Source organism: Microtus pennsylvanicus, chromosome 1 (genome assembly GCF_037038515.1).
Source record: "Microtus pennsylvanicus isolate mMicPen1 chromosome 1, mMicPen1.hap1, whole genome shotgun sequence".
NCBI lineage: Eukaryota > Metazoa > Chordata > Mammalia > Rodentia > Cricetidae > Microtus > Microtus pennsylvanicus.
In genome coordinates, this window is record NC_134579.1 from 147,783,562 (window position 1) to 147,791,332 (window position 7,771).

The 7,771-nt window shown below is 47.4% G+C and overlaps 2 protein-coding genes across 2 annotated transcripts in view; both read left to right on the forward strand.

Annotated features, from left to right (window-relative positions):
- LOC142860656 (elongin BC and Polycomb repressive complex 2-associated protein-like) overlaps positions 1–7,771 on the forward strand; it is a 103,802-nt gene that overhangs the window by 55,327 nt on the left and 40,704 nt on the right. The window lies entirely within an intron of this gene.
- LOC142860649 (vomeronasal type-2 receptor 26-like) overlaps positions 1–7,771 on the forward strand; it is a 134,320-nt gene that overhangs the window by 30,650 nt on the left and 95,899 nt on the right.

Here is a 7,771-nt window from a genome sequence, read left to right on the forward strand (position 1 = left end):
TGAATTAGGTCAACAAAACAAGCAGACGTGTGGAGGAAGATAGGCGGCAGCTACAAGTGCCGGCCACGATATACTGAATTCCAGTCCTAGGAGGCTGAAGCAGGAAGGCTGTGAGGTCAGCCTGGGCTACATCGTGGTACTCTGTTGTGGGGGGCTGGCAAGGTGGCTGAGGGGGTACAGGTGTTTGCTGTCAAGCCTGATGATCTGCGCTCAGTGTAGTCCCACACCCGGAGGTTGTCCTCTGACCTCCGCATGTACGCTGTGGTGGGCTGTACTCTCATACACACACAACGGAGTATAGACATGTTTTAAGAAATGACAGCTTAAGCAAAGACATCACGACCTGAAACCCCACCATCCCCTCACCCCCAAGATTGTGGAATAAGGGTAGTGAGGACTATCTGTCACACAGGTTTCCTAACGTTGTCTTTAGTTCTGGGGTTCAGGGACAACCTGCAGGGGCCTGAAACCTCCTTTCCTATATACAATCTTATCCCAACTGAGGGTGTCTGTGTATTGAATTTTCTTCAGAGATGCTTTATATTTCCATCAGCTTTTTTTTTCTTTTGTGAGACAGGGTTTTTCTGTGTAGCTTTGGCTGTCCTGGAACTCGACTATCCAGACTAACCTTGAAATTACAGAGGTCCACCTGCCTCTGCCTCCCGAGTGCTGGGGCTAAAGGTGTGTGCCACCACCTGGTCATCTATCAGATTCTTTTTTTTTTTTTTTGCATTTTTCAAGACAGGGTTTCTCCATAGCTTTTTGGTTCCTGTCCTGGAGCTAGCTCTTGTAGACCAGGCTGGCCTAGAACTCACAGAGATCCGCCTGCCTCTGCCTCCCGAGTGCTGGGATTAAAGGCGTGCGCCACCACTGCCCGGCCATCTATCAGATTCTTAAGTCAGGGTCTGGGTAGTGACAAGCTTGAAGATGCTGGCTGGACCCTGGCATGGAAGAACCTTGTAGGCTTTGATCTGAAATCATGGCTTACTCCGCAGCTGTAGGCAGCCTATGCAGACGGAAAGCAATGAGGAGGGGACTTGGGAAGATGGCTCACTGTGAGCTCCGTATTCTACAAATTGCTGCGTGGCTGGCCTTTCTCATCCATGGGCCCTGCGCGGAACTGAGCTGGAGGTCAGAAAGGTCTATATAAGGACATGAAGCTAGCCTGGGGTACAGAGTGAAAGGTCAAGAAAGTTTTCAAAAATAGAGTCTGAACTGATGCACACATATGCGACCACCCCTGGATTGACCTGGATGCAGCTCAGGGCCTTGCTCTTCCACATCCCTCACCTCTTAGACTTTTTTCTTTGTTACTATTCTGTAGTTGGCCTTTCTTTTCTGCCTCTAGCCCCAAATCATGACCTGGAGACTTATTATTAATTATGAAAGTTTGGCTTTTAGTTTAGGCATGTCTCAACTAGCTCTTACAATTTGAATTAACCCATGTATAGTAATCTACTACGGTCTACCATATGGCATTACTTCACTTCCATCTTTCCCCTCCTGTTTCCCCTCCATGTTTCCTGGTGTCTCCCGTGCGCCTAGATTCCTCCTGCTCTTTCTTCCTCTCCCCAGCCATCCTGCCTATCTCCTTTGCCTAGCTTTTGGCCATTCAGCTCTTTATTAAACCAATCATAGTGACACATCTTCAAGTAATATAAACAAATATTGCACAACACAACAGAGAAGCCCTGTGCACAGCATTGGCACTATGTGAGGTGTTCTAGTCAACCGGGAGATGTTGAAAGTGTAGCAGGGTGACAGGAGGTTAAGGTAGCATGCAGGCAACTACTAATCTGTATTTTGTTGTTTTTACTACAACAAAGTTGGAGCTTACTAAAAACACGAAACAAAACAGGTTTGTGGGTCAGTGAGATGGCCAAGCCCGCAAGCGCCTTTGCTATGCAAGCTTGGTGACCTGAATTCAATCCCCAGAACCTATATAAACGTAAAAGAACAGACTTCATGGTTCTGTTGTGAGTCAGAGTTGTTCCCTCACCTCCAGATGCTTACTCACAACAATAATAAATACAATTTAAAAGAGAAATAAACCAGTCTATGTTTTTTTTTGTTTTGTTTATTTTAGATAGGGTTTTATGAGACCCGGGCTGTCTTGAACTTGTTTTGTAGCTGATATTGATCTTGAACTTCTGAATCTCTAACCTCCACCTCTTGGAGGCTGAGTTTCTAGGCACGCACGCCCAGTGGATGTGGTTCTGGGAACTGAATCTGGAGCTTTGTGAATGCTACGTGAGTACCGTACCAGCTGATCTACATCCCACATCCTCAGCCCAAGAAATTGTTTTAATACAGGTTTAAGCACAGGCATTAGGGGAGAGATGGGTGCTTAGGAAAAGGTTGGTACACATCCAAGACTCTGCGTGCTTCTCAAGACAGTGCTGTTACCCATTTTCTCTTCAAGCAAGGAAGCCAGGGAGATGACTCAGAGAGCAAAGGCAATTGCCACCAAGCCTGATGATCCAAGTTCAGTCTGTGTACCAGAGTTGTCCTCTGACCTGTACACACACACACACACACACACACACACACACACACACACACGTAGGCTTGTCTTGGACTTGTGGGCACAAATGAGATGACAGGTAGGTGTACGCCACCAGACTTTGCTATAACTACACAATTTTCTGTAAGGGACTAGTTTATTTTCTGAGTTTAGGATCTATAGAATGTCCTGGAGCCAATACCCTGAAGATACAGAGGGGTGGATGACTCTCCTAGTCTCAGCAGTGTGCCTAGAGTGTGGCCCCATGCTGAACATGGCTTTGCCCCCCAGTGAATATCTGTTGTATGGATGAGACGAGGAAAGTACAGACATTCAGATATGTGTCATAGCAATAGAGAAAGTGGCTCTTGGGGAGAAATGACTCAGAGGGTGAGAGCTCTTACTGAACAAGCATGGGGTCCTCGAGTTCAGTTCTCAGAACCTGTGTGAAAAGTTGAGTGTGGCTACACGTGTACCTGTAACACCAGCACTGTGTGTGGAGGTGGGGGTGGGGAGACAGAATTCCTGCTGGGGCTCGCTGGCTGCTTCAGGTCCATTAAATGATTTTCTTGGGGGCTGGAAGGATGGCTCAGTGCTTAAGACTGCTTTCTGCTCTTCCAGAGGACCTGAGTATGATTCCCATGCTAGACAGCTCACCACTATCTACAACTCTAGCTCCCTTTATTCCCAAACCTCTCTCTGGCTTCCACATGTGCCTGCCATCCATCCATCCATCCATCCATCCATCCATCCATCCATCCATCCATCCATCCATTAATCCATCCATCCATCCAAACACATAAATAAGAGAATGTAAAAATTCTTTTTTTTTTTTTTTTTGGATTTTTCGAGACAGGGTGTCTCTGTAGCTTTTGGTTCCTGTCCTGGAACTAGCTCTTGTAGACCAGGCTGGCCTCAAACTCACAGAGATCCTCCGCCTGCCTCTGCCTCCCGAGTGCTGGGATTAAAGGCGTGCGCCACCACCGCCCGGCTTGTAAAAATTCTTTTTAAAGGAGAGACTATCCCAAAGGAGTAAGGCAGAAAGTGGCAGACCATGACGCCTGCCATTCTCCTCTGACTCCTATAGCATGCACACAGGCCCAGCCAGGAACTCACATACACAACTGGGCATCCATCACATACGCGCCACACTCATATACATATACAAACATCTGAGGGGCTAGGTATGGAGCGCTGTGGTAAGAGTGTTTGCTTAGCACGTTTAAGGAAGAAAGAAAGGGAGGGAAAAAGAAAGGAGAGAAGTAAAGGGTGAAGAAGGAAGGAAGGGAGGAAGGAGGGGATTTCACACTAGTATGGCGGCATACCAATACCAGGAACCTGAGATAAAAGGATCACTATAAATTTGAGGCCAACCTAGAAACTACACAGTGAGTTCAAAGCCAGCCTACGTTACATAGGGAGATCTAGTGCTGTCTCAACGAACAAACCCCAAGAAAGAGCATCTCTCCATGGTGACACACACTTTTCTTAGATTGAAGATGGCATCCAGGAAACCCAGCTCTGGGCGGGTTACCCTAGATGTCAGCAGAAACCTGCTTGCTCCTGCTGTACTGCTGACGTAGGTGACTGCCAGGAAAGCAGATGTGAACCCGGGGAACCAGCCTGCACCTGGCCCAGTCCTGAGGAACAATAGTGCCACTGCCGGGATGAGCCGTACCTCCTACCCTCCTCTCCCCTTTCACCCGCAGGCTTATCCTATTGAGTCTGTCTCCATTGCAGGAGTCTCAAAATAGGGAGCTGCTGCTTCTGCCCTAGTCCCTTGCTGCTTGCTCTTCAGGCTGCAGTCGGAGGGATTCTTTTATTTTTTTTAAAGCTTTTTATGCAAAATAAAATAATAAAAAATATATCACAGAAACAGCTTAGATATATTGTAATACATACTTGTATTAAATATAATTATTTCTATATAAATATACATTATGTAAATATATATATAGCTCTCACTTGGTGTGTTTAGAGAGCTGTGCTTGTTTGTCTGGGGCAGGGTCTCATGTGGTTCAGACTGGGCACAGAACTCTGAAGCTGACCTTGAACAGATAGATTCTCCTTTCTCTCTAGAGCTGGGCTGACAAGCCTGGGCTGCTATTCCTTGCTTTTCAGGGGCATCCTACTTTCTCTCCCACATTTTTACACTGTGTGTGCGCGCACGCGTCATGGAGCACAAGTGGAGGTCAGAGGACAGTTTTGGGGAAGAGTCACTTCTCTCCTTCTACCGTGTAATTTTTGGGGGATTGAACTCAGATCATCACGCTTGGCAGCAAAGCCTTTTAACTGAGCTCCCGGTGTCTCCCTCACCCTGCTTTAAATTACAGTTTATTTCTTTATTTGTGTGCCTGTATGTGAGGTGTGTGCATGTATGTTATTTATATGTATTCATGAGTGTGTAAATGTGTCTTGGCACACATCTTGAGGTCAGAGGACAACTTTTGGGAGTATGTTCTCTCCTTCCACCATGTGAGTCTCGGGGATTGACCTCAGGTCTTCAGACGTGGCAGCCGCTGCTGCTCACCCGCTGAGCCATCTTGCCAGCCCCTGGTGGCCTTTCTAAGAAGCTCCCAGATGGTATAGGTGCCATTGCTCTTGCACCATATTGAGTAATAAAGACCTAGGAGCAAACCTCAGCTTCCTTCCTATGCCCTGCTAAACTAGCCCCGCCCATTTTTCCCATGCCGTCTCCACCTGCTCTTTCTCATCGTGCTGTGGTGACTCGGGCCCTCCTTCTCTCTCAAGTTCCTGCCCGTGGGCCCTTTCCTGGAGAACCATGTGCACAGCTTCATTTCCTTATGCAGGATTTTGTTCGGCTGTGTGTGGTGGCACACACCCGTAGTCCTATCACTCGGGAGGCAGAGGTTGGAGGATCAGGAGATAAAAGTCATATCCTAAGCTACATAGTGAGTTTGAGTCTTGGATATGTGACACCCTGCCTCAAAAGCAAAACAAAAATAACTAACATGGGCTGGAGAGTTGGCTCAGTGGTTAAGAGCACTGACTGCTCTTCCAGAGGACCCAGGTTGAATTCCCAGCACCCACATGGCAGATCACAACAGTTTGTAACTCCAGTTCCAGGAGACCTGACACCCAGGGCAAAACACCAATGCACATAAAATAGGAATGAATTATTTTTAAAAAAGGATAGTTAAAAAATAACTGACAAATCTCAGCTCTGTAATCAGAGAGTACTTTCTTGACCACACTTTTTCTTCCTTTATAGCACCCAACAATCACTGAATTTATTTGGGTAATATATTGTTGACCTGTGTGTGTGTGTGTGTGTGTGTGTGTGTGTGTGTGTGTGTGTGTGTATGTGTGAATGTACACATATGCCCTATGTGGTCAGGTGCCCAAGGATAGCATCCAACAGGCTGACATTTGTCTAGTCTCCAACCCTGTTGCTGCCACCATGGTAGAATGGGTAGGTGTTGTAATAGGAGCGGCGGGGCTGCGTCCCTGGCACCCGGCTGCCCACATGGCTAGCTTTATGCCCTGAAATAATTACACCGAAACTGTATTCTTTTAAACACTGCCTGGCCCATTAGTTCCAGCCTCTTATTGGTTAGCTCTTACATATTGACCTAACCCGTTTCTAATAATCTGTGTAACCCAGGAGGTGGCTTACCGGGGGAAGATCTTAACCTGCGGCTGTGTCCGGAGTGAGAATCATGGCGACTCCTCGACTCAGCTTTTTTCTCCCAGCATTCTGTTCTGTTTACTCCACCCACCTAAGGGTTGGCCTATCAATGGGCCTAGGCAGTTTCTTTATTAATTAACCAATGAAAGCAACAGATTAGAAAGAAATCACTCCCACATCAGGTAGGCATGAATGCCATAGGTTATAGGACAGCAGGGGTCTTTGCCAGGGTGTGGGGACAAAAGTGGTTCCGAGAGCTGGGAAATGTCTCAGTTGGTAAAAGTGCTTGCCATGCAAGCCTAAGGACCCAAGTTTGATGATCTAACACCCATAAAGAAGGTGGGAAAGCAGTGCATGCCTGTAACCCGAGGCTTGTTAGGAAGCTAGTCTAGCAGACTGGCTATCCCCAGATTCAGTGAGAGACTTTGCCTCGAAACAATAAGGTGGAGAGTGATTGAGAAGTCTATCATCCACCTGCACTGTGGCTTCTCAAGGCACGGTGGCTACACTAGCAGCGTCAAACCGCCCAGGAACTTCCCAGAAACGCAAATTCTCAAGGCCCAGGCTTGGATCTATGGATCAGGAAGCTACGGGCTCTGGGGCTAGCATTCGAGGATGAACAAGTCCTCCAGTTGATTGTGATGCTTGTACAAGCTTGAAAAACCACCACTGCGGTTTTCTTTCAGGGTAGTCATTTCTCTAAGGCAGGATCTGGAGTGGGGCTCAGGTAATGGTCAGGGCTAGGGGGATCGGTAAGTGCAGCACAGGGATCTTGTGCATGTCCCGCGAGGATTGCTATGCCACCATCATCCTTTGATAGAGGGTCTCACCATATAGCTTAGGCTGGTCTCAAGTGAGGAATCCTCCTGCCTCAGCCCCTAGAGTGCTGGGGTTATAAGTATGAGCTACCATACCTACCTGTATAAGTGATTCCTTTCGTTTTGGTCTGTTAGGCTAATTTTATTTTATGTTTATGAGTGTTTTGCCCACATGCATGTATGTGCACCATGTGACTAACTTGGTGCCTACAAAGGTTAAAAGGCTTCAGAACCCCTAGAACTGGAGTAACAGTTGGTGTGAGCCATAGTGTGGGTTCTGGGAACAGAACTCTGGGTCCTCTGCAGGAGCAAGTGCTCTTAAATGGTGAGCCATTTCTCCACCCCACTCCCGCTTGGGAGCAAGACCCGACTAGATAAGTAACCCAAGCTGGTCTTGAACTCACAGAGATTCTCCTGCCTCTGCCTCTGGAACGCTGGGATCAAACATGTGTGTCACCACACTTGGCTTCATCCCCCCCCCCCTTTTTTTAATTGATAGATGAGACAGATTGATAGGAGAGTGAATAGGTGTGGTGAGGCTTAAATGCTGGGCTAGGAAGTGCTGGGAAATTCTGCTGCTGTGGCCACTGACTGCTTGGGTCTCATTCAGGACGTCTGAGTTTAGAATGGAGCTAACATTTATACATGACCACACGTGCAAGTAATTAATCTGGGTGCTGTGCGAACACCTCCTTGTTAGGAAGCTTAGGTGGCCATGACCTGATCTGATGTGAAGGGGAAACCCGGAGGAAGGCCATTTGCTCAGGTTCACCTAACAGGCAGTGGAGTGGTGGGACTCAA